The following is a 26,717-nucleotide window of genomic DNA, read 5'->3' as shown; positions in this document are numbered from 1 at the left end:
TGGTTTCCATGACAACCATTTAAACATGGATTTCTATCTGACTCTGTTGGAAAAGCACTGCTAGAGATCATGCAAATGAACTGGCTGCTCTCCCTTTACTTAAAAAATAAAAATAAAGTGGCACACCTGGTTAGAACTCTCGGCTCTCTGCTGGAAATGAGAAGGGTCTGAGAGTTTGCTGCATTGCTTTGACACTTCAAGTGCTCACCCAGATTCATAGGCTGGCTCTGCTGTCTTAATTATCTACAGTCAGTGCTTACCCTCCCACCCCCAGGCCTGGCAGATGGAAGAGCTGCAAGTTCAAGGCTGTTTACCTGCCTGCTACCCAGGAAAGGAGGGAGGGAAGGACAGGGTCACAATGACTAGCAGGCCACCCTACCCAACCCAGCCCTTCACCACTGTGGGGGGAAGCCATGGAGCAGAGTTGTCACCTCCATTCACTGTCAGTATACTGGCCAGGAATGGCCCAGGACTCAGACTACAATCCCAAATAATGTGGAAATCACATGCCCTAGGTGTTTAGAAATGACTCTGCTTCTCTACTGCAATTCATGGCCTAGAGACTCCAAAAAGAGCTTAGGAGAAGTGGGGAGATGTGGTCCCTCCTCTCTTCCTGAAGACTTCCCTGTCCTCTAGCACTGTGACATACGCCTAAAGCAGAGCTCCCATGAGGCAGCAGTGGACCAAGCAGCCACAGAAAGACTTAAAACATGTTTTTTTGTTTTGTTTTGTTTTGTTTTTTTAAGAGGGAAAGAAACATCAATGTGTAGTTGCCTCTTCCATGCCCCCTACTGGGGACCTGGCCGGCAACTTAGGCATGTGCCCTGACTGGGAACCGAACTGGTGACCCTTTGGTTTGCAGGCCAGCGTACTATCCACTGAGCCACACCAGCCAGGGCTTAAAACATGTTTTAAAACTGAATACCAGCATTTAAAATTCTAGAAGTTTCCTATGAAAATAGAGATGTCCCAGTTCTCTTGAAAAATCAGCAGGTCTGCGTCAGTCCTGCTGCACCAGGGCTGGCGGGATGGCAGCAGCACCACCCTCTCTCCGGGAGGTGAAGTGTGCCCTCGCTTTAATTGAACTTTTCTGAATAGCAAATTCTTCTCCCTGATTCCCAGAAAACCATTGAACTTGTAACTTGTGATGGCAGATACAACACTCAGACAAAACCAATTATCCTTCAACTAGTTGCTGAAGTCACAAAGGATGAAAGAGAATTCTTATGGGGGGGGCAGGAGAGGGGAGGCTAAAGATTAAATATTCTTCCACCTTCTTCCTCCAAGGTCAGCCACCTTGGACAAGGCTGAGGTCAGAGGTCAGGGTGAGCTGGACCGGGTGGGAGGGACATGCACTGGTGAGTAGGGTGGGGATTTCCCTCATGATCTTCTAGTGAGACTAATGTCTGAAACTACAGGACGGCCCTTGATTGTTCCTGCTAGATGCTCCTATTTTAGTTCTAGTGTTCAGTAGATTCAAAAGCCAAAATGTCACTTGACTAAAAATATCTGTACAAATTATTGTAGGACAAAATTGGCTATTTGATGGATGAAACTGATTGGTTAAGTCAGTGAGCCTGATTTAGGAGTAGGACGGCCCTGGGTTTGAGGCTTGGCCCCACCATTTTCTTGATGATAATTTGCTTAACCTCTCCAGGTATAATTTTCCTTCCCTGTAGTATGGAGGTCAATGTGCTTTCCTCACTGAGTTTCTGTAGGGAATCAAAGCAGATCCTGTATGGAAGGGCCCTGGCACACAATGCCTGGCACTTGATAGAGATTTAATAAGTTCATTTCCTGAGAATGAGATGGCTTCTTTATGGTTTCTCTTCCCCACCTCCCCAAGTGTGACCTTTCTAAGCTCTTTCAGAAGAAGGAGAGGACAATGTCTTGCCTTCCTTACACACATTGTTTTCACTCCAGACCATCTATGGTTGAAGAGCTGGGGGTGAAACAAGAAGGAAACACTAGTCATTGCTCAAAGTGAACCCTGGACCTTTAAAAATCAGTCACTTGTCAGAAATTGACTGATCATATGAAGAAACTGTGTTTTGTTTTTCTGTAAATATTTTAGGGTGCACTGTGGGAACAACAAATGTCGAGCAAAAGATCAAAGAGATAAAGGATGTGAGAAAAGATGCCAAGGCAAGAACAGGCCAAGGGTTCCCTGTTTGGGCCCAAAGGCAAGCAAAATAGGATCAAATGGGTTTTCACATATACAAAGGAGTCAAAGAAGTTTTCATTCTGCAAGAGAAAGAACTGGTTTCTGACAGGTGGAGTGGATTGCATCATCCATGTCTGGAATCCTTACCTGCCTGGTTAAGTGTCTTTCTTTGTCTAACCAACAGGGCCACTGATTTGGCGAGGTACACAGGGCAGCACTGAGGGTCACTAACTCCCTTTCGGAATAATTTAAGAACCCTTGCCCAAAGCTGATGTCCCAGCCACACAGCCTTGGAAAACTTCTGTTTATGGCCATTAAAGGTTTATTCTTTGGGATTAATATGCAACTCATTTAAAAGATAAATGCCTGACAAGGTCAAAGAGATTGTGTGGAGTCACCATTCACTCACATTTTCTTTAATCAGATTACTGCCTTCCCAACAATGAACCGTGACCAATGGCACAGAGCCATCAGGGATTTTGATATGTCATCAGTGCACTTCCTGTGTACCTGGCTCGGCCAGCCCCAGGTTAACACTCACTATGCACTAATTCAGATAGTTAACCCCATCTGAATGAATGACTCTACCACCCAGAAGGCATAGCAGAGCTGATATAGAAATTGTTCTGAAAAGCCCAGAAGTGAGGTCGCAGAGGAGCAAACTGTCCAATCAGGGTGGCAAGCTGATCCCATCACACCCTCCGTGTCATCATTGTATCCCTTAGAGTCAAGCCCAACCACACTTTGGGAGCCTCTCCAGAGCAAGAGCTCAGGAACATTTTCTTGATAATAACAATAACTATCACTTTATTTAGCACATACTTTGTACCGGGCACTGCACAATACATACATTATCTCTAACCCTCATATCAACCCCATTTACAAATGAAGAAGCTGGAGCTTCACCGAGTTAAATCACTTTTGAAAGTAAGGCAGAATCAGGGTTCAAATGGAGGTCTGGCTTCTTCTAAAAACCAATGTCACTTTCATTGATAAGAATTGAAGACAGAAGAGTGTGGAAGATGGGAAGTTGCCTTCTTACACATTGCTGGTGAGGATTTTGGGGTAAGAACAAGCCACGCAGAGTGTGCCAACTTTCTTTGTGGGAAATCTGCAGCAGCCATCCATGGAGGACCCTTAGGTAACCTAGGCCCCTCTCTGTGGAAGCTGTGCTGCCTACAGGGAAGGATGTGGGACCTGCTCCCGCCCTAGTCACTTGCTAGCGGGGTGATACTGAACGAGAGCAACAGCCTCCGTTTTCTCATGCAAATGGTGATGAGCAAAGTACCCACTCCTAGAATAGTAGTCAAGGTTATAAATGAAATCACTATGTACAATGGCAGGTACCTAACAAGGAAGAAAGAAAATAATTTTCTACTCATTTCTATTACCTTAGGCTCCCATTTGGTGATTGTGAATGATTTACTTTTTTCAGTGACTTGGTTATAAAAAGACACTGTGCTCACCCTCAGCCCTGCCTCCCTTCCCTTACTCCTGGCCCCAGACCATACTACACACTCAGCCTGAGCCCCTGGGTGAACTGTGATCCCTGAGAGCCCCTTAAAATAAACTTATAGTAAAAAGACACCTCCCCTGCAACACCTGAATGCTACATAAACTGATTACTTGCATGGGATCCCCTCCAGCCCCACAGTGAGGTAACCCTCACTTATTCCTTTTACAGTGACATTGCCTGCATTGCGGAAGCAAGGTCAGGCTTTGTCTCATGCCCAGTTGAGTGCTGTAACTGGGTGTCGTTTCCTTCAGTCCCTTTCCTCACACAGGGTACTTACTTGTCTCATTGCAGAGAGAGACACAGTCCCCCTCTAGGCTGGGTAGAGCTGCCAGACCTGACTAAGTTTAGTCCTGATTTTTATTTAGAAATAGCAGATAGAACTGCTCAGTGTTCATCTGTTCTTTTTCTTTTCTAGAAAACCAACAAGCTGCTGAAAAGCTGCACGACTCCAGTGATCTACATCCAGGTGTCTGCTGAGGATAACAAAATGCACTCCATATCCACTGACAACATCGTGGAGGTGTTTGCCCTTTTACATTTTCATGCTTCACCTCATCTGGTTTTTCAGACAGAGGTGTTTCTTTGCCCTCTCTGCAGCTTCCCAGGCCTCTGTTCAGAAGATGCTGAAATGGTGCTAACATCTGCGAGTTTGCTTTGAAAAGGGAGGATGTGTGGGCAATTGAAGGGTCCCTCCTAGAGGACCTGGGGTTCTGGGTTGGGGTGAGTAAACCTTATAGGATTTAGCCCACTGCTTGCATACTGTCCAGAGGTTCCCTGTGAGAATGTGTGTTGGAAGATAGAGAAGGGAAGCAGGGCACGGACTGGTGACATAAGGGAAGCAGCAGCCCCTTGCAACTAGCAGCTATCATCTCATTTTGCAATCCACGAAGGGTAAAAGCGCCCTTTCTGAAATGTTGTCAGCAAGGCTTAGGATATAAACATCTCTGGCCCTGGTGGAGTAGGAATATCATCTTCATTTTTGCCTTATGCCTCTTTTTGTAACTAAGGTCCTGTCCGCTTTTAAATTGGGTTGGTCTGTGATCATAATGCACTATTTTTGTAGACAAAAGGAGATACCTCACTGATTTGTTTCATTCATCATCTCATAGTTTTTCCAACAAATATGACAAGTTTTCATGATTCATCCACCTTCTTTTCTGGACTGTCTTGGGGCCAGAGGGTGGGAGTTCAAAGCATTTTGAATCAAAGACATGCTAGGACCTCAGAGGGAGGTAAGTATCACATCTTTGTATCAGCTCACTGATCACTTACGTAATAAATGATTGATAGATGTGATGGACTAAATTATATACCTTGGAGATTCATGTATTAAAATTATAACCCCAGTACCTTAGAATGTAACTGTATTGGAGACAGGGCCTTTACAGAATTAATTAAGGTTAAATGAGGTCATATTCATGAGCCCCCATCCAGTATGATTGGTGTCCTTATAAAAGAAGGAGATTGGGACACATTGACCAAGGCATGACCATGTGAGGACACAGCAAGAAGTCAGTCATCTGCACTCCAAGGAGACAGGCCTCCAGAAAAAACAAACCTTTCTACACCTTGATCTTGGATGTCAATCCTCTACCTCATGCCATAGGTATACAAAAGTTAACTCAGAATGGATCATAGAACTAAATGTTAGAAGAGCTACAACTATAAAACACTTAGGAGAAAACATAGGAGAAAATCTTCATGACCTTGGGCAATGTGTTCTTGGGTATGACATCAAAAGCACAAGAGAAAAAAGGAAAAAAAAATTAAGTTAGACACCATCAATAGTAAAAACTAGTAAAGAACACCATAAAAAAAGTGAACTTGACAATTTGTAGAATGGGAGAAAACACAGGGTCGGCAAAAGTAGGTTTACATTTGTTAGTACACAAAATGCAGTTTACTCTTGTATTACTATTTATTAATTATTGTGTTATTTTCCGCATGAACAACTGTAAACCTACTTTTGCCATACCCTGTATTTGCAAATTGTTTGTCTATAAAGGGACTTGCATCTAGAATATAAAGAATTCTTAATGCTGAGCAATAAAAGCACAAATAGCCCAATTTTTAAAATAGGCAAAGGACTTGAATATGCATTTCTTCAAAGAGAATATTTAAGTGGTCAATAAACACAGGAAAAGATACTCAACATCATTAGTCATTTGGGAAATGCAAACCAAAACTGCAATGAGATACCACTTCATATCCATTAGGATGGCTAAAATCAAAAGATAGATGATAAGCACTGGCAAGGATGTGGAAAAGTTGGAACCCTAAGACATTTCTGGTAGGAATGTAAAATGATGCAGCCACTTTGGAAAACCTCTTAGCAGTTCATCATAGAGTTACCATATGACCCAGAAATTCCACTTCTAGGATATTCCTCCAAAAAACAGAACCATGTTCACATAAACACTTCCGTATGAATATTCATGACAGCATTATTCATAATAACCAAAAATTGGAAGAATCCAAATATCTATGAATTGATAAATGGATAAACAAAATGTGGTATATCCAATCAATGAAATATTACTCAGCAATAGAAAAGAACTGAGGTGTTCATATATGTTACAACATGGATGAACTTTGAAAGCCTTATGGTAAGTGAAAGCCAGTCACAAAAACCATGTAGAATATGATTGCACTGGTATGTAATGTCTAGAATTGGCAAATTCACAGAGATAGAAAGTTGTTTAATAGTTGCTGGGGGTTAGGGGGGTGGTGTGAGGTGGGACTAGGTAGTGGCTACTCATGGGTTTCTTTTTGGAGTAATAAAAATGTGTTGAAATGAGTGATGATAGCTACACAACACTGTGGATATACTAAAAACCACTGAATTGTTTACTTTAAAAATGCAAATTTTGTGGCATGTTGATTACATCTCAATAAAGCTGTTATTTTTTTAAAGGTGTGGGAGGGAGAGAGGAGTCAAGAATGACACCAAGGTTTTACACCTGAGCCAAAAACAGACAAGAAAGGGAGTGGGTGAGTGGAGCTCAGTGTGGATGTGCTGGATGGAGTTGTCCTGAGTCGGGGAGACACCAGAATCTGACGGTCATTAGCATTTAAACGGGATTATAAGCCCTAGAATGGATGAGATCTCTAAAGCAGTGGGAGTGGGTAAAGCAGAGAAAAGCCCAGAGATTGAGCACGGGGGCTGCAATGTGCTGGCATTTTTCTGTGTGGGAGCCAGCCCTCTGTGGTGAGCTTGGCTGTTCATCCCACAGCAGTGATGAGGATATTTTACATAAAAGTGGATGTTGAATTCTTCTTTCTTCTTTCTGTTCTGGTTGAATGTTTATTTCTTCTTTCTGGTCCAAACCATTGATTTGAGTACTGGTTTCCTTCCCTGCACTGTTGGTTCCCTGTACATTTTCCTTCATTCACTTTTCATAGCCTTTACTTTTTCCTCTATTTTGCAACCATACACAACCATTTCTATGAGCATCCTTATTACTAGTGTTTTGAACTGTGCATCTGATAAGCTGGCTATCCCTTCATCACTTAGTTGTATTTTTTTCTGAAGCTTTGATCTGTTCTTTCATTTGGGCCTTTTTTTTTTTTTTTTTTTTTTTTTTGGTCTCCACATGCCTGTTATGTAGTAAGGGAAGGAGCCTTAGGTATTTGCCAGGGCAGGACGACTCACTTCATTATGTAGTGGCATGTATTTGGGGGAGGGGTCAGAAAGGGAAGAGTGCAGCTTGCTCAACTCTCAGCTGGCTTTCAGTCACTTCCCCCACTACCCACAAGCAAATTGGACCCTTCTGGTGTTGATTCCTGGGTGGGTGGGTTTGTGTACATTCTAGGACCCTATGGATCTCTCCAATGAACTCTCCTGTGAAGCTCGGAGTTTCTCCTGCCACCATAACCCCCCCAGGTTTTTTCAGTCAGAGGTTTTGAGGCTTTATTTCTCCATGCTAGCACCCTGGGTTGCTCGGTCTATCTTGCTCCCCAGCTTTTCCTCCCAGTTTATCCGCACAACAATGTGGGACCTCCTGGTCTGCCTGCCACTGCCTCACCCGGTCTGCCAGCTGTCACCTGGCCCACCCAGATCCTCCAGTTGCTGCCTTGGCAAAAGTCCTCTCCACCCCAGCTGCCCATCTCTACCCATCTGGTCTGGATGAATGTTTTTTTTAACTCCTTGATGGAGTTCCATATGGTTTGATTTTCTGGTAGTTCTAGTTTTTGTTTTTAAATTTGTTGTTGTCCTTCTGTTACAGAACAGACCCAGGGGTGTGTGGTGAATGATATACTATGACCGAATGGACCCCCCTTGTGCTCTGGGAGTCTCCCCCCAATACTATGTTTGCCTTGTCTGCCACCAAGGAAAGACGTCTCTCAATGCCAGAGATTGGTGAAAAGGAAAGGAATTATTTATTCAAAAAGTTATACAGACTTAGAGTAATGACTTAATGTCTTCATTGAAACACTGAAGTCCTTTAGAACACCCACAAATGCACAGTCCTTCCTTCTCCCTCTGCCCAATCTGGAATACCATATCTCAGGCTATCTGTCTGTGGCTCAGATAGCCCATTGGTTCCCGACACCATCAGCTGTATCGCCAATGCGATCTCCAATTAATCCAAAACCATGTGGCACTCCTCATGGCTCACCAGCAAGAGTCCTTTCTCCCCTTTTCTTCCCAGCAAGGTCTCTTCTGCTTCCTAAGCCACGTGGAAAAAGGGAGCAGCCCAAAGCCGGGGGTCCCCACCATTCAGCATGGCTGCTGCACCTGGGGTTAAATCCCAGAGCCAATCTTCCTCTAAAGCCCCATCTCCGACTCCTCCCACAATCAGTTACACCTGCCAGCATTCCCATATTTTTCCAGCCTTTCTTGGCTGCCATAGGAAGTCCAGGCAGGCATGGCCCCATAGCGTGGAGCCAATCATCTCCAAGCTCTCACACAGGTGCTGTAACCAGGGGGAGTTGCCTTCCAGTTACATCCTGGGTGAAAGTCACTCCCATCCCCTGGCTCAAAGCATGGCCACAACAATTTAACATATCTATGAAACCAGTTAAAGGTTATAGATATGTTAAATGACCATGTTTGAGGTTATTTGCAAAACTATTGCTATGCAAAACAGCTCTCAATGGCCCTGCTCCATGTGTCCCATCCCCCAGTTCAGACTTGTGGGGCGTGAGGACATATTAAAAATATGGGATATGAGGACATCCCATATTTTTAATATTTCTTGGACACCCTGAGTTGTGGACCCCATTACAAATCCCTATTTGGGGTCCCCCTGGCTGCACCCTGTTAGGCTTCTTTTGGTTGTGCAGGGAAGCACAGTGCATCTACCTAGGCCTCCATTTTGGCCAGAAAGAAGAATTCAAAAAAATGAGGAGAATCTTAGGAACCTCCAGGACATCTTTAAACATTCCAACATCTGAATCATAGGGGTGCCAGAAGGAGAACAACAGCAAGCAATTGAAAACTTAGTTGAACAAATAATGAAGGAGAACTTCCCCAATCTGACAAAGGAAATAGACTTTCAGGAAGTCCAGGAAGCTCAGAGAGTCCCAAACAAGTAGGACCCAAGGAGGAACACACCAAGGCACATCATAATTACATTACCCAAGATTAAAGATAAGGAGAGAATATTAAAAGCAGCAAGAGAAAAGGAGACAGTTAACTACGAAGGAGTGCCCGTAAGACTATCAGCTGATTTCTCAAAAGAAACCTTACAGGCAAGAAGGGGCTGGAAAGAAGTATTCCAAGTGATGCAAGGCAAGGATCTACATCCAAGATTACTGTATCCAGCAAAGCTATCATTTAGAATGGAAGGGCAGATAAAGTGCTTCACAGATAAGGTCAAGTTGAAGGAGTTCAACATCACCAAGCCCTTATTATATGAAATGTTAAAGGGACTTATCTAAGAAAAAGAAGGAAATCAAGACTATGAACAAACTCACAACTACCAACAACCAAACCTAAAAAACCAAACCTAACTAAACAAACAACTAAAACAGGAACAAAACCTGTTCTAGAGAAATGGAGATCAATCACATGGAGAGTTATCAGCGGGGAGGGGGAGGGGGGAGAACGGGGGTAAAATGTACAGGGAATAAGTAACATAAAAGGTAGGTACAAAATAGAGGGAGGTTAAGAATAGTATGGCAAATGGAGAAGCCAAAGAATTTGTAAGTATGACCCATGGACAAGAACTAAGGGGAAGGAAGGTGGGTAGGAGGGGTGGTACAGGGAAGAGGGGAATAAAGGGGACAAAATGGGACAACTGTAATAGCATAATCAATAAAATATGTTTTAAAAAAAGTGGATGTTGAGGTCAATCAGTGATACAACCAGGACCCAACTCAATTCAGCCCTCTGAGCAAATTTATTAAAATGGTAATATGTGTGGACTTTATAGTTTTCTTTTTTTTAATGTTTTTCTAATTGTTGTTCAAGTACAGTTGTCTGTATTTTCCCCTCACAACTTCCCCCTACTCTAGCCATCCCCACCTTCCACCATCGATCCTACCCCGCTTTGGCTTTGTCCATGGGTCCTTTATACATGTTCCTTGAGAACCCTTCTCTTTTTTCCCCCCATTATTCCCTCCCACCTCCTCTCTGCTTACTGTCAGTTTGTTCTTAATTTCAAGGTCTCTGGTTTTATTTTGCTTGCTTGTTTGTTTTGTTGATTAGGTTCCACTTATAGGTGAGATCATATGGTATTTGTCTTTCAACACCTGGCTTATTTCACTTAACATAATGGTGCCCAGATCCATTCATGCTATTGAAAAGGGTAGGAGCACCTTCTTTCTTTCTGCTGTGTAGTATTCCACTATGTAAATGTGCCATAGTTTTTTAATCCATTCATTTACTTATGGGCACTTAGGTTGCTTCCAGCACTTGGCTATTGTAAATTGTGCTGCTATGAACATTGGGGTGCATAGGTTCTTTTGAATTGGTTTTTCAGGATTCTTAGGGAATAATCTCAGCAGTGGAATTGCTGGGTCAAAAGGCAGTTCCATTTTTTAGTTTTCTGAGGAAATTCCCTACTGTTTTCCACAGTGGCTGCACCAGTCTGCATTCCCACCAACAGTGTACTAGGGTTCCCTTTTCTCCATATCATCTCCAACACTTGTTTGTTGATTTGTTTATGATGGCCATTCTGACCGGTGTGAAGTGGTATCTCATTGTGGTTTTAATTTGCATCTCTGATGGCTAGTGATGCTGAGCATTCTTTCATATATCTCTGGGCCTTCTGTATGTCCTCCTTGGAGAAGTGTCTGTTCAGGTCCTTTGCCCATTTTTTAATTGGGTTGTTTGTCTTCCTGGAGTGGAGTTTTATGAGTTCTTTATATATTTTGGAGATCAAACCCTTGTCCAAGGTATCATCTGCAAATATATTTTCCCATATGTTTGGAAAATATAAAGCTTCTTCACAGCTAAAGAAAACATCAGCAAGATGAAAAGGGGCTTTATAGTTTGTTACTTTGAAATTCAAAGACTTCCTCCAAAACCACAAGGTTGGAGAGGTGATAATTTTAATGAGCATTTTTTTCAAAACTTGCTGCCATCAAATCATAATTCTGTAAGAGAACATCATCTATTTTCTCTTCATAGTGCCTCTCCATTTTTTCCAAACTAAACTCATGATTATAAGATTAACATCTTGCCTATGATGATTTGGGCATATTGAATCACTTCCCAAATTGTGTTTAAAATATATTGAAATCCTGTCTTGGAAATATGGCATGTAATTTATTTTAGAATATCTTATTCCTATCAAATAAAATAAAGCAACTGGGAACCAAAAAGCTAAATTTCTAGCATGCTTGATAACATCGCCTCCATTCTTTGAATTGATTTTTCAGCCCAAATATTTCCCAAATACTTATACAAACCATAGGGACACACCAAGTATTTCAGGAGTCTGCTGGTGTCTGGCATTCTCTGAAGGAGAGGAAAGCTATGGACACATTTCCATTTCAGTTGTGATATGCTGTGAATTTAATGGGTTTCAGCAAAGGCACCACTGTTCCCACACTCTCTGCCTCCCCCTCTGTCTCTGCTCCTTGGTGCCCCCTGGACTTTCATCAAGCCAAACCAGCCCCCCAGAGCAGGTGACAACTTCAGAAAAACAGCAAAGCAGGCTGCTCAAGACCTCCAATTACTCTTCCTTGTTTCCTCTTCAGATGTGGGATCTGGAGACGGACAGCTGCTTGTTCTCCACTTCCTCCAAAGCCAGCAGCATTCGAGGTGAGCTGGTGGCCTGCCTCTATCTACCTTGTCCCAGAGCCCTGTGTTTGGCCTCAGGCACTCTTGCACTCTTGCACTCCTGCACCTGAGACTGAGGTACAAGGTCTCCTATTGGCCCTACACAGTCAACTCTATAGAAGCACTGCTGAGTCCCATATTGGCAGCCTCCTGCTTTCTATCTGGTGTGCCACAGGTCTCTGTGCAAGCTCTGAGATCAATGCCATGTCCCTAGCTTGCAGTATGTATTTGGTGAGCCCTTTTAACATGTCCCCTGAAGTATTCCAGTACCACCTCCCTATATTGTCCCAAACTCTGGCATCTGCCCCTTGAGCCTTATTCCACCCCTAGAGTGAGCCATCTGAGAAGTCCGGGGCTGCTGATTCAGATTCCACGTGGAATTTGCAGTTCCGTAGGTGCAGCAATGTGCAACATCTGAAAACCTGTCCCCAAAGCATGTCAGGCTTTCAGAGACAGAATGCACCCAAGACGATGAGATGTGTCCTTATGGAGGGTCCCCTCATGGGCTTCTCCTGTCTAGGGCCTTAGCGCCAGGGTGCTGGAATGCCTTCAAGACCCAAGTTTCCCACCTCAAGTTCCTTGGCACACCTTTGCCATATTGCTGTTGTGGCCTCTGCAAGGAAGAAAGGTGATTATCTGCCTTAGCGTTTCCCACTCAGAGAGGTCACTCCCTCCATGCATTTTACATCCACTCCAGGTGCCTGTCTTTCCTGCCTGGCTGAGACCGTCTGGTCTTACTGAACCTTCCAGGTACCAGAAGTCATCTAGTCCAACCCAGAAGTTTTGCAGAGGAGCAAACGAGCTTAGAGCAGAAGATCATTGCCCAAGGTCCCACAAGCAGTTAGGAGCAGAGCTGGAAACAGTTCTCCTGCCTTGGTGTACCTGGTCCCCTGCCTTTGCCCTCCACCATGCTGCTACAAAACTGTCCAAAACTTCAAAGGGGCGGGGGGAGCTCGATGCTTAAAAAAAAAAATCAGACATTAGGAGTCACCTTAGCTAGCCCACTTTCTCCAAGGCCTTCATAGAGGGCATCTCTCACATGGTCCTGAGGCAACTACAGGTGGTGAATTGAACTGGCTTTTCTTCCTTGGGCCCAGTAGCCTTGGAGGAAGTTACACCCCTCCTCTGGGTGTGCCCACCTTGCAATCCTGGCAGAGTGACCACCTTCGCTTTGAGAACTGACAGGCCTTCTGATTTTGAAAGTAGAAACATGATGATAGCCCACTCATCGTTCACACAAGGCCCACTACCATCTCCCCATCAAGACCCCTGCCACACTGACACAGTCCTCAAGCCCCATCTGCAGCCTGCCTCAGTGACCAGCAGGAAAGCTTTCTGACTGCATATTGCAGTTTGCAGGTTTCAAATCGTATCTACATAATAATGGTGACTGGATTTCCTGAGCCAAAAATATGGCATACTTTCTTGAAAACTGTTTTTTTTTTAAATTTGTGAACATATGCACAGAAAGAATCCTCAATACATTTACTGTATTCAGTGATTGAATCACATGTCAAGAATTAACTTTTTGAAAAAGTGATCAGATTTCACAGTATGGGAACTGTACTGAGACCTTCAGATGCACGGCTACTGTGTGTCCCTTTCTCACTTGTCCCCTCAGGCCATGGGAAAGACTTGTGTCTCAGAAGACCAAGGCAGAACAACCTCTAAGTTACTGTTGCATCCAGGCCTGGAAGCTCTCAGATGGGAAAGCCACCAGCTGAATGAAATGGGACTTCAGTCACTCCGACTGTTTTACATGATGTCACTATGCAGAGCTGCCTGTTTAGTTGGTTTTTGTTTGGAGCAATGTGGCTGAAATTCCATATTGTGGCACAAACAGCCTCTGTCTCTAGCATCAATACTTAGGTGCCAGATGATGGCTGTTTGTCACTGCTCAGCCTCTCTTGTTCAAGTTCTCAACCCTTCTCTGCCTTTGGGTGGTTTCTTCACCTGTGAAGTGGGGAAACTCAACTCCTCCTTCCCAGCATTGGGAAGAGAGACTAGGGAAAGTATGTAGGGTCTGGATGCAAGGCCTGGAACTTTCTCTTTAGGAACTTTCTCTTTAGATGCTTCCAGGCTCCACATCCTGAAGCCAGGGACCACCATGGGAAAATTCTAATCATTCTTATGCCAAATCCTGTTCATTTTTTAAAAATTAAATGTATTGGTGTAGTACTGGTTCATAACATGGTATGAATTTCAAGTGTACAACTTTATAATATTACATAGGTATAGAGGGTGGGGCAAAAAGTAGGTTTACAGTTGTTCATATGGAAAATAATATAATAATTAATAAATGAAAGTATCTGGCACCAGGGTGTGAGCTGGAGGGGCAGCTTTCTCCCAGACAGAAGTGTTGGCAGAGGCTATTGTTCTTTTTCTGAGCCCTCCCCAAAAGACCTGGCAAGCAGGCGTCATATCTAAGTCACCATCAATCTGGTTCACACTGTTCACCCAACCCTGGTGATTCCCTGAGACCCCACTCCACCAACTTACAGGCCTACCTAACATGCTTTCAGTGGCTTTTCCATGCAAATGGTCTGTCTTGGCTTGTGCTTCAGATTTTCCTAAAATCTCTCAAACAAGCAGCATCTGGCCTCTGCATGTCCCATATCTTTTGCTAAGTGGCCCCAGACCTGGCACTAGTGGCAGCTAGCTGTGGTTCACAGTATGGCCTCTCCTGGGCACCTCCAAGCCTAGCACAAGTAGCAGACATTTGCAGATCACTTTGTAGCCTATGCCAAGTGGCATCAGGCAGAACCCAGGCATGGTTGACTTTGGCCTGCTCTTCTGGGGAAGCCCCAGAGCCAGCACACCTGGTGGACAACTTCAGATCGCATCAAAGCACCACCTGATCACATCCACAAGTGATACATGCTCAAGGGATAGATTCAGTGGGTACCAGAGCCCTGATGAAGTAAGTTATGCTCTGTGGGGTGGGTCTCTGCACAGCTGACACTCCACTGTGGTTGAAGCCAGTCCCTGAAGACAATCAGCCTGGGGGTAAATCCCTCCCACTGATATGCCAACATCAATCAAGACTAAACTACAATAGGAGGATGTACACACCCTACACGAGGTGGGTGGTGGGGCACAACCTGGAATGCCCAGCTCTGGTGATCAGGGAGACTCTGCCACAGGGCCCTACAGGACAACTACCATATTAGCCCACTCTACCAAGCCTGGGAGATGTAGCAGCTCTACCTAATACATAGAAACAAACACAGAGAGGCTGCCAAAATGAGGAGACAAAGAAATGTGTCCCAAGTGAAAGAACCAAACAAAACTCCAGAAAAAGAACTAAACAAAATAGAGACAAGCAATCTCCTGGATGCAGAGTTCAAAACACTCTTTATAAGGATGCTCAGTGATTTAGGGGAAGAGTAGATGAGCTTAGAGAGAACTTCAACAGCATAAAAAAGGACTTGGAAACCATTTTAAAAAAAACCCAGTGAGAAATGAAGGATACATTAATTGAAATGGATAATTTATAGGGAAGCAACAGTAGAGTAGATGAAACCAAGAATCAAAACAGTAATTTGGAATATAAGGAAGCAAAAAGCAACAAATCAGAACAGCAAAAAGAAAACAGAATTTTAAAAAATGAGGATAGTGTAAGGAGCCCCTGGGACAACTTCAAGTGTGCCAACATTTGTATTATAGGGGTGTCAGAAGGGAGAAGAGAGAGAACAAGAAACTGAAAACCTGTTTGAAAAAATAATGACAGAAAACTTTCCCAACCTGGTGAAGGAAATAAGCATGTAAGTCCAGGAAGTGCAGGGAATCCCAAACAAGATGAACCGAAAGAGGCCCACACCAAGACACATTATAATTAAAATGCAGAAGTTTAGAGAGAAAGAGAGAATCTTAAAAGCAGCAAGAGAAAAGCAATTAGTTAGCTACAAGGGAGCTCCTGTAAGACTGACAGCTGATTTCTCAACATAAACTTTGCAGGCCAGACAGGACTGGCAAGAAATATTCAAAGTGATGAAAAAAAAGGACCTACAGCCAAGATTATTCTACCCAGCAAAACTATCATTTAGAATCTAAAGACCTATAAAGAGCTTCCCAGACAAAGAAAAAAAAAAGTAACTAAATCAGTATTACATGAAATGTTCAATGGTCTTCTTTAAGAAAAAAAAGACTAAAAAATATGAAAAATAAGATGTCAATAAATACATATCTATCAACAATTGAATCTAAAAAACAAAATAGACAAACAAGTAGAACAGAAACAGACTCAGAGATACGAGAACATTTTGATGGTTGCTAGATGAAAGGGGGTTTGGAGTTTTGGGTGAAAAAGATGAAGGGATTAAAAAGGACAAAATGGTAGTTACAGAATAATTATGGGATGTACATGGGTATGAAATTTATCAGGATGATCACTTAGCAAGTTATATAATGTCTAATCACTAAGGTTAATATCTTATTAGTTAGGGAAACTAAATAATGTCTTATGTCAGCTGTAATTGAAAGATAAAATTAAAAAAAAACCAATAATAATACAAGAACAAACTGTTTTGCCTAACAAGTATAAAACTACTTTTGCCCAATCCTATACTGTATTGTGCATTCAGCCCACAAAGTCTAGCCTACTTTTGTTACCGTGGATTTGAGCCCCTCTACCCTCTGGTAACCATGATTCTGTTGTCTGTATTTATGAGTTTGTTTGTCTGTGTTTTGTTTGTTTATTTGTTGCTTTCTGTTTTATACCCCACATGAGTGAAATCATACAATTTTTTTCCTTTTCTGTCGGACTTACTTCCCTTAATAATCCTCTCAAGATCCATCCATGTTGTTGCAAATGGCGATATATTTTTACAGCTGAGTAATATTTTATTGTATATGTGTACCACATCTTCTTTATGCAATCATCCATCCAAGACACTTAGGTTGCACCCATATCTTGGCTATTGTGAATAATGCTGCAATATATCTTTACAAATGAGTGTTTTCAAATTTTTTGGATAGACACTTAGAAGTGGAATTACTGGGTCATATGATAGCTCTATTCTTAATTTTCTGAGGATCTTGCATGCTGTTTTCCTGAGTGGCTACACCAGGATCCCACCCACACCAAGAATTGACTGGGCATTAAGTCTGAGGCTTCGCATCCCCTGAATCTCTGTTAGTCACAAGTCCTGGGGCCCAGTGTTGAAGGAACAGTAGAAAGAGAGAGAAGGCAGAGCACCTAAGAGCCTACACTTGTTTCTTAAGTGTCCACTGAAGCCAGGCTCCTCCAGATATTTTACATCCTTTTTCTCATTTACTCACAACATTTCTATTATGGATAGAAATCAGATGAGGAAATCAGTGCAAAGGAGCTGGGGCACTTAACATCAAAGGCTGTTATTCTGTGAGCAGGTCTCTCAGGGGTGGCTCAGGGCAGGGCCTGTGTGCAAGGGGAGTTATTCACACCTGGGTGCTATGTGGGGGCATGCTGCAGCCTGCCCCTTCCCCAGGATCTGGCCTGGCCTTGTCTTGTCCTAGCTGTGATTAAGAAGCACAATTTTTCAGGCTTGAGGGTCCAGAATGAGATAATCCATTTGTGTTTGTTTAGGGAAGATGTGAATTAATTTGGAAAGCTGTCCACTCTTGTAGTGTCAGGAAATCACCCTCCTCTTGTCCTAAAGAGACGTGTGGCATCCGTTTTCATGGCTATTGGCTGCTGCTCCTTGCTTGTGAGGTTCTGTGCCAAAGACATTATACATGTTTCTCATCTAACCCTCAAAACAACCCTTTGAGGTAGATATCATTTTCCCATCATTTGAACTCAAGCCTATCCTCTTAACCATTCTGTAATAAAGCAATAGATGCCCCTCTGAGTGTCCATGTCACACACTCAGTTCAGGTTTTCATCCTCTCTGTCTGTTTTTCATGAGTAAGTTTTCACCTGAGCCTAGCCTGGAGGTGTCCCACACAGAGCTCATGGTGTGCAGCGTCTGCAACCCAGCCTCCAGGCATGTGGTCAGCTGCTTTGAGGCATCTGTGAGTACAAAATTGTTCTCTTTAGCAGTGATGTATTTGTGAGTGTGGCTTGGCCCCACTGTCCTCTCCTTGCTGCTGAGCAGACTGTTCTGCGGACATTCTATCTCTGCAAGTATGGAATGAAAGTTCAGTTTTACTCTACAAATCACCAGGTGTTGTTGGGACATGCTTCTGTGAAGGTGAAAGTAAGAGCTTGTAGTTTGTTCTGTGGCTTATAGTGTGACCATTTGGAAGGCCTGTCTAGTACTATCAAATGGTGTCTCACTGTGATTCCTTTATGTGGTGTAGACGATTAATACAACCCTAACCTACTGTAACTCTGATCCGAGTTCGGGACACAGAGCATTCCACATCTGCTTCCCCTCCATAGGGGCTCACGAGGACTGCACTGGCTCCATTCTGTATGAGTGGCACAGTGTCTGGTCCACAGGAGGGGACATGATTGATGCTCACCGAACAGCAATGAGAGCAGAGAAACATGTACATCCTGTGATTCATGTTCCCCTGTCCTGAGCAAATGGGGCAGCGATGGGGAGCATCCCCCAATTGTGCTCATAACATTTAAATGTTCTGAAATCTCTTAATATTAGTTCATTCACTCTCTGAATCACTGGCCTAGTCTCTGGCATCCAAGAGAATGTCTGGGCCATATTTCTGTCTTCCTTTCAGAACCTGGTGAACTGCCTTCATGATTTACAGCCCTGGGAGCATCACAGCCTGTCATCTCCCCTCACGTTCACACTCAGATTTGCTCCCAGTGCCACTCGGTGCTCCTCATGTATGTTCTTCCCTAGTTGCCACTCCAGAGATTAGCGAAAACTAGGGTGTTATTAAGTACTGAAAGAAATAGATGACGCGTTATATGGGTCAAATATTTTTTCTGGTAACTCAGTCTCAGTTCATATCAAAGAAGGTAGATTTCTGCATAGTTTGGGTTCATCCTTGTAAAGAAGTATTTGCCTTTCAGATTACCAGAATCACCCCAACTCCAAGCAAGCCAGCCTTCCCACCTTCTCAGCCTCTTGCGTATTCATGCGCTTGGGCTCTATCCAACCTTTCACCATCCCCACCCTAGAAAAGCCTGCTCTTTCCTCTTTTCCTACACTCACTTTAGCAATCCTCCCAGGTCCAACTCGAGTTCCACCTCTGCCAAGAAATGTCTTCCCATCCTGACTCGCACCAGCATCTGTCTCTCTCTGACCACCACGGTCAGTGCCTGGCATGTGGGGCTGGGCTGTGTGCTCAGGGCCCCGTTCTGTTTCATGTGCACAATCTAGCAGGCACTTGAGAGCAAGGATCAGAGCACCTGTTTCTTCCTTCTTTCCTTCCTGATCTGTCAAAACCCTTCTTACTCTTCGAGGCTCAACCAGAAATCAGCTAGTCTGAGAACAGTTTCTAACTCCCCTCCCACCTCCAGGCAGAATGAACGGTTCCCTTAGTACTTGCACTTCTACCTCTGTGGTAACACAGTCCCTTCTCTCAAGAACAGTGCTTTTGATATGCATGTCTTCTGATACTTACTGAATGAAATTATCGATTTGAGCATTTGCTCAGCTTGCAGATCTGTTGCTGTGTGAAATCCTGGTAGTATTATGCCCACTGTCACAATCCATAGCATCTAAACCACATGGCATTCTTAACACTTGTAGAGGAGAAAAATGTGGCCCAAGCTCTTCAGGAAGCCTGAATTCATGAAGACCTTATCCCACATGTTATCTGTTGGGTTGTATAAGCAAAGGCTAGGAACCACCAACTTCCAATGCCTCCGAAAGGGTTTGAACACGGCACAGTGAGAATTAACAAATGCTCGAGTAAATGTTCAGACCATTACATATCAACTGTCACACATACATATACTTTTATATTATAAAAGTTTATAAGAATAACAATTTTTGTCAATAAAGCTTATAACTATAGTATTCTTTTAATTATTAAAAATTTACTAGCAAAATTATATTTAATTTGGGACATGGTTGCATTTTAATATGTTTAATTGGATGGGATCTTTAAAGGATGAACAACTTAGGGCAGTGAGGTTCTTTTTTTTTAATTGAATCTATTGGGGTGACACTGGTTAAGGAAATTGTACAGGTTTCAGGTGCACAATTCCACAACTCACCATCTGGACACTGTGGCAGCAAGGTTCTTAAAGGAGCCCTGTGATGGTAGGAAGCTTCCTCTGCAGAGTGCAAGTGACGTGTACTTGACAAGTGTAAATAACACCTTCAGACTTTTCTTGATTCTATAAATAGAACCCTGCCATCATTAAAAACAATATTTTCATTGCTTACTTCGGTCTTTTCACTTTCATTACTAGGAATAGTAGAGAGCATTCTTGAAGGGATATTTTTCTTTAAAGAAACGAAGGGAAGGCCTGTTTAATCACAGAACAGGAATGCAGGTCCAGGGGGAGGAGGCCTCCCTTGAGTGGATCCTGGGCTCTCTTTTCATTCTTTCATGCCAACAAGTACTGGATTCAATGCTGGACCTCAACTGTATCACAAATCACTGCAAGGTGTGCAACTGGGCTATTTGTGAATAATTGAGGCCACTAAAGTAAAACCAAGTAATATAAAGTGTCTATTGCAATACTAAAGAGAGCAGGGTGGAGGCACCTGAGCTGCAGACACCCCTAGGACCCTGGCATCGTAGGAGGACAGAGGAAGGGAAGCAAAGCGTGCATGCTGAAAATCTAAGCCCAGCCATCTGAAATTGAAGCAGTGAGAGAATGCCTTCTGCTTTATGGTTTGGAGACCCAGAAGTTTCACCAGTGTCACGGGAGCAGCCTCTTTGACAAAGTGGCAGGTCAGAGGGAACATCAGGTAGCCTAAGAAAGGCTGCTGTTCTCAGGTGTTACTCCTTCTCCATTGTCACTGCCTTTGAGGCACAGGCTACTCCCAAAGGAAGTCCTTCCTGGGGTAGCTGAACCCATTACCCTTTAAAGATGATTTTCACTTAAGGGTGGTGCAAGGGACCAGGCTAAAAGAAAGTAACTACTTGAACTAAGGAAAATCTTAAGGTTGACGGTTTAGATGATATATCCTCCAATAAAATAGGTCATATTTCTCCATCAGCTTTGCATGATGGTAAATAAATTTTGCTGCTCAAAATTCAATCCACACCTATTTTATCTTAGCCTAGACAGCCAGCATATTTTTATCCAACGATTTATAAATCTTTTGAGGGTTAAATGGGCTGAATTGTGTTCACCCAAAATTTATATATTGAAGTCCTAACCCCAGTACCTCAGAAAGTGACTGTGTGGGGAGGTAGGGCCTTTAAAGAGGTGACTGAGTTAAAATGAGACTATTAGAGTGGGGCCCATGATCTCATATGATTGGTGGCCTTATGAGAAAAGGAAATTTGATCACATAAACAGATACAAGGGGTGCACATGCACAGAGGAAAAACAGAGAAAACTCAGTGAGAACACAATCAGGAGAGATGCCTCAGAAGAAACCAAACTCGACCATTACCACCCTCCAGAAATGTGAGAAAATTAATTGAAGCTCCACTCCCCACGTTCAGTTTATGGTATTTTGTTATGGTGTCCCTAACAGACTAATCCACTCAGGTAAGCCAACTTGCATTGACAGTACAAATACTTTTGGAATAAACTTTTAGCTTTCATATCTATGACACTAGACCTCTAAATGCCAAGTTCTCTTTAATTTGAGAGCCAATATCTCCAAGTCACATTTTTTTTCAACTTCCTGATACAGGTGGTGAAAATGTGGGACTTTGAAACAGGAAGACCACTGTCTGGATTTACTGGGTTTCATGGCAATACTGGAATCACTTACCTGACCTTTGATTCCAGTAGGAGAAGGTAAATGCCTTCACAGCATCTTCGACCATTGGGCAGGTGATCCCTTACCTGCCATCTAACAGGAGACCCTGTTTCCTATTTTGGGGACCAGAGGCAGAGATGGCTGTCTGAAAATATGGCACTACAACAGCAAGCCTTGTCTATACACCCTGAGACCTGACAAGTCACTTCCTACAAAGGGTCCCCACAAAGTAGTGATGCACAATTAAGCATTTGTTGTCACATATAAAAAAATCAAAGGATGTAGAATATAGGATGCACGTAAACAATGCTTTTTCTCTGGCATTTCATTACCAATGACAATGAACTTCTACGTGGGAGGAATGTATTTGGCATAAAGGAATGTGCTCCTGGCTATGCCTCTAGCATTTGTTTCTTCACTGCCTGGTTTCTACCTGATTTGTCAAAAGAGCTTCACTTTTCTAAACATTTTAAACATCATATAAATTAAAATGTAGGTGAACAAACTAAAAGCTAGTCTCTTATGTGTGATATTGTAATTTTTTTCAAGGCTACTTATTCTACCTACTTCTTTTGTTCACTTGCTATGTCTGTTCTTGACGAAATGTGCACAGTTCTGTCTATGAGGAAGGTAAGAGGCAAACATTCTTCCACTGTCAGAATATAAACAAAGTGCAAGTAAAAAAGACAAACTTTACTCAAAGGAATGCGTGTGTAGTTCTCAGACCTGCCTTCCACCTGCTTGCATTCATGTGTTCATTCACTCGCTCAGTGAGTGCTGAGCTCTTTGTAGGGACCCATCAGGAGATGGGGAGCCCCTTCCTGCAGCTCGGCAAGGGCAGCTCCAGCCCTTTTGGGCAACAAGGGTGGAAGAAAATCAGCAGGTCTTTGAAGGCTTCAAAATCACCTGCCTGTGGTCTGAAAACTAGGAAGAAAGTCCTAAGTTTTTTCTAATCATCAGTTGGATTAAGTCAATATGCCTAAACTGACTCAAGACCAACTGAGAAACATTTAAAATAATGTTGATAATGTTGTCTTTCTAGACAAAAAGCCAAGTGTAGTCTGAGATTATACCTACTTGGAGGTGAACCAAAATAAGTGAGTTATATTCAGCTTAAATATAAGAGTGGTGTTTAGTGGGGCACATTTTTTGATACAAAGTTTGTCCTGAAGAAGGACACCAAGACAGTGAAGGGCATTGCCCAAAAGGAAATATGTCGAGGAACTCCTGAGGACCCAGGTTGCCCCCAGATGGTGATTTAGGCAGCAAGCCTCTTCCTGAATATTGGAAGCCATCCTCTGCATATTTTGATGACTGTTTAGAAATAGGGAGCACTGTGTCTCTCCCCCAAATGCTTTAGGAAGGTATAAATCACAGTCTAGACTAATTAAATACAGCAACCATAAGTCAAAGAATAAAAATCCAGCAAGTTCCCTCCCGAGCACTAAAAGGGTAAAAACAATTTTTGATCAGTTTGTTTGTTTGTCCTTGCCTCCATGGTTCAAGAATGCCCCTAGAAGTGACCCCAAGGAAGTCAGCTGCTCATGAGGTAGCACCTGAGGACCTTGGGGATCCCAAGGTGTCTTGTGTCTGTTTCCTGATCCTTTAAGCACCAGTTAAAACACTAACCCTAATTTATCAAATCATATTTTATCTTGTTCTTCACAAACAGAAGTGTTTTCTTGCTCTCTTTTTTGATCACCTGGACATGGCAATGTTGGGCCAAAGTACTGACTCCATGCAGAAGTTAAACAGATGGTAAGCCCAAGTATGGAAATGTAACCATTGGTATTATTCTAGATATGTCATCACTGTTGGATGGGACAGAAGAACAAACATGTTGTAAGTGAAATATACAAAATTATGATATTTCAAAATCCTGCTTCAGATTTATATTGTTCCCCTCCTCCTCCTCTTCTCCCTCCCCCCTCCTCCCCATACACATCATTCTTTTCCCTTTAAGAAACCTGTTTTGGAGAAATTCTTTATGCCTCTGCTATCTGGTATAAGTCAAGCTATGATATAAACAAAGGAGTGTCCTCCCTCCCTACATTTTTTCATACCGTCTTTTCTTCCTTCTTTCCTTTAAAACACCTTTTTACCTTCTTTGTTTCAGTTTCTTCCTTCTATTTCTCTTCTATGGGAAGAAGTCTAATGACTCTGCACCCAACTCTGGGATGAGGGATCCCCACACCAGCAAGCAGTTCTCAAATACCAGCTGGTTGCCCTACAGTCAACTCAACTCCGACACTATCTACCTGGAGATAACATCAGATCCCACAGTTTAAGGGTTCAGGCTCACAAAACTGCCCCTTCCCCACTTCATATGCCAGTCAAAAGCTCAGGTTGTCACCTGTGCTCCTCAGCAACTGACTATATAGAGATAGGAGGTTCCCATGATCCCTCCTTGGGTTTGATGAATTTGCTGGAGCAGCTCACAGAACTCAGAGAAACATTTTATCTCCTAGATCACCAGTTTAATTAAAAGGATATAATTCAGGAACAGCAGATGGAAAGGATGCATAGGGTGAGCTATGTGGGAAGGGATGTGGAGCTTCCATGCTCTTATCACATAGGAAATTCCAAGGTTTTTAGGAGCTCTGAGCCAGAAATGGGGATGAAGACCAAATATATATTTCTTATTATAAACTCACAATATAACAAAGTACTAGCTAAAAAAGCTATGAGGGCAGAAAAGTCGATCCCTAGGAATCCAAAGCAGACTGTGCTTGACTTCTGTAGCTCTCCAGACCTTGCCTGGTTTTCTTCCCCTTTGCACTGGCTGACCATTTTCCCTCCTACTGGACTGCAGGGGTTCCTGGCCTATCTCATATACCCTCCTCTACTGAAGGGCACTCATTCTGTCATTGTTCAGCCCCTGAGTTTCTTCCTTCTTCTCCTTGCCTTGTCTTTATGCCCTATTCCCTCTTGAAATGGAAAGAGAAGATAAAATGACATCCATCAGCATCTCTATGGAAAGAAACTCCTTTTTATTAGTGGCTTAGAGTTGGAGCAGGAGATAAAGAGACAGGGAAACAAAAATGCTGACTGCAGCCACGTTTAAATCTACTGGTGGCATTCTATGTCCCTTGCCTTCTATGCAGAATTGTCATGAATTTCTGAAAGTCTTTAAGCATCAAAAATTCTTTATTTAATGCACAGTCTGAGCTTTGCATCCTAGATGATTAGAGATGACTACCTGAGAAGTTGTGGCTTTGAATTTGTCCTTTGGTATCACAGGTTCTGAAAGTGATGGCTTTTGTTTTGCACATGCAACAGTTATGAGTCTTATTATGAACGCAAAGGTGTTGGACCATTCACGCATCCACGGGGAGCTTGTCAGTTGACATATAATTTGCTGCAATGCAATCACCCAGGTGTCAGGAATGGATTGCTTTTTATTCCCACCGGCACTAGGGAAATTTGCTTTGACATTTTGAAAATCTGCATCACTGGTGGGGTGAGGGGCAAGTCCTACAACATGCCAATGCCTTCTCTCTGAAGTTTCAAGCATACTGGCAGTTCATTTCGCTGCTTGTATGTCTGTTGTTTGGCTTTGGAACAGGATGCACCATGTGACTTTCATCACTGCTGAAAGTCGTGGCCACACTGGCAGGATGACCTGGTGAGCCTTGGTCCATGATCTGGCTCTCAACCCAAACAGTGGCATATGACAAGGGTCTCCTTCACTCAGAGGCATACCCTGACTCTCCTAGTCCTGCCTTGAGTGGCCACAAGCATCTCAAAAGCCTCTGCTGTGGCAGATTCACACCTGGAGTCCAGGTAGAGCCAGGTGCACTGACATATAGGCAGCCACTTTCGCTCCAAGGAGAAGGATGGACCCGGGTTTGGGTTGGGGTGTGAGATCACAGAAGCAAATCCATGCAGCTGTCCATGAATCCTGCCAGAAGTCCCGTACCATAGGCAGGGCAACCCAGGATGTTGTGGGTGTGACTTTCCTCAAAGAGAAATCCACTTCCTGTTTCTGCCTGTCATGCAACATTGTGCTTGTTCGCTGTGCCATCTTTGGGTGGCCAGGGAGCCTAGGAAAAGATATTCTGCGGCCTCACAATCAGGGGACTTCTTGTGATTCTCATCAGCACTTAAAATGGCCCCAACTTCCTACAGCTTCCCAAGACGGAATGACCTCCCTCAAAACTGTCTGGCTACCAAGACAATGAGATAAGTGTTTAAAAAAAGGTGACTGTGCCATCTACCTCTGTACCACCCTATCTAATGCTACCCATAAATATTCCAAAAACACAAGTCACTAGAACACAAACTCTATGGTATTCCCAGGACCCAACCCAGTGCCTGGGTTATAGATATATATTCAAGCTCAATAAATATATGTTCATTCAACAAGCATTTGTCCAATGCCTATTGTGGGTCAAGGATATGTTCTTCTCTGAAGATGCAGTGATGAGCAAAACGGTCTGTGCCTTCATGGCACTTGCAGATTAGTGAATGTTGAATGAAATGCAGAAAATACCTCAGGGAAGCATGGCCATCACAAGGACGAAAGTCATGCAAGAATCAGTGAAGTGTTAGTTCATCCAAATATTTATTCATTCAGTTATCAAATTGTTCAACACATATTTCTCAAACACTTTCACAGTGCCATGCTTAGTGGATGGATACACAGGATACAAACAGAAATAAAATGTGGTTTCTGGCCTAGATTCTGACAGACTGCAAGAATATAAACTAAGAAAATAATAACCACACAACATGAGAGATGACATAATAACATATAAATTGCGGAGAAGCACAAGGGTTGGAACTACTAACATTGCTGTAACATGTTAAAGGATATTAATATGATTAGGATTTTTCAGTAGGCCAAGGTAGGGACAGGCATCTAGATGAGGAGAAGGGCATAAGCCACATCTGGAAGCAGGAGAAGCAAGTTGGTTGGAGGGTCTACGTAAGTTTGAGGAGCTAGAGCACCAGCTACAAGAGGAAATTAGGACAGAAAGTTCAGTTAGAGCTCCAGAGTCATGCTAAGGCATGTCCACCTCA

The 26,717-nt window shown here is 43.1% G+C and overlaps 1 pseudogene; it reads left to right on the top strand.

Moving 5' to 3' along the window:
* Positions 1 to 26,717, top strand: part of LOC128780381 (uncharacterized) — a 52,792-nt pseudogene that overhangs the window by 11,049 nt on the left and 15,026 nt on the right.

The sequence above is a fragment of the Desmodus rotundus genome, chromosome 3, assembly GCF_022682495.2.
Source record: "Desmodus rotundus isolate HL8 chromosome 3, HLdesRot8A.1, whole genome shotgun sequence".
In the NCBI taxonomy this organism is placed as follows: Eukaryota; Metazoa; Chordata; class Mammalia; order Chiroptera; family Phyllostomidae; genus Desmodus; species Desmodus rotundus.
Note: the sequence above shows the minus strand (reverse complement) of the source record. Positions and strands in the feature narration are given on the sequence as shown.